Source organism: Pteropus alecto, unplaced genomic scaffold (assembly GCF_000325575.1).
Source record: "Pteropus alecto unplaced genomic scaffold, ASM32557v1 scaffold21, whole genome shotgun sequence".
Classification (NCBI taxonomy): Eukaryota; Metazoa; Chordata; class Mammalia; order Chiroptera; family Pteropodidae; genus Pteropus; species Pteropus alecto.
Genome location: NW_006436282.1, coordinates 12,090,879 through 12,091,580, shown reverse-complemented (window position 1 = coordinate 12,091,580; position 702 = coordinate 12,090,879). Strand labels below are relative to the sequence as shown.

At 36.8% G+C, this 702-nt stretch overlaps 1 pseudogene; it reads left to right on the top strand.

Moving 5' to 3' along the window:
* Window positions 1-273: 273 nt before the first annotated feature.
* Window positions 274-392, top strand: LOC112479976 (annotated as a pseudogene).
* The last annotated feature ends 310 nt before the right edge of the window (window positions 393-702 follow it).

Below are 702 nucleotides of genomic sequence, written 5' to 3'. Positions count from 1 at the left end.
AAGCCTCCATAGGAGCCCATCTGAGTTTCCTTCATTTAGTATACTGCTTCCATTTTTTTTTTTTTTTCAGAGTGACTATCGGCTTGCCTAGGGTCATGCAGTCAAAGGTAGAATTTGAACACAGTCCAGCCTCCGAGGCTCTCAAAGCTGTAATATGTCTCTAAAATCTCTGTAATGGATGAGAAGTATTAGCTGAGCTAAGTCTATTATCACTTACACATAGACGCCTGTGATGTAAATGGGACAGACAGTAGAGTTGGATGAGAAGTCTTGGTCTACGGCCATGCCACCCTGAACAAGCCTGATCCCATCTGATCTCAGAAGCTAAGCAGGATCGGGCCTGGTTAGTACTTGGATGGGGGACCACCTAGGAAGACCAGGTGCAATAGGCATAAAAAATAAAAAATAAGAGATTGTAAGCTGACAAGGTCCTTGCAATCTGTGAGGTTAACCAAGAGTTGGCTCACCTAAAAAAAATAAAAAATAAAATTTTTTTGAAAAAGAAGTCTTGGATAAAGTACAGCATAAGGAATATAGTCAATATTATTGTAACAACTACATATGGCATCAGATGGGTACTAGACTTATTGGAGTAATCACTTCATAAGTTATATAAATATCTAATCACTATGTTGTATACTTGAAACTAATATAATATTACATGTCAACTGTAATTGAAAAAGTTTTTAAAATACAATTTTA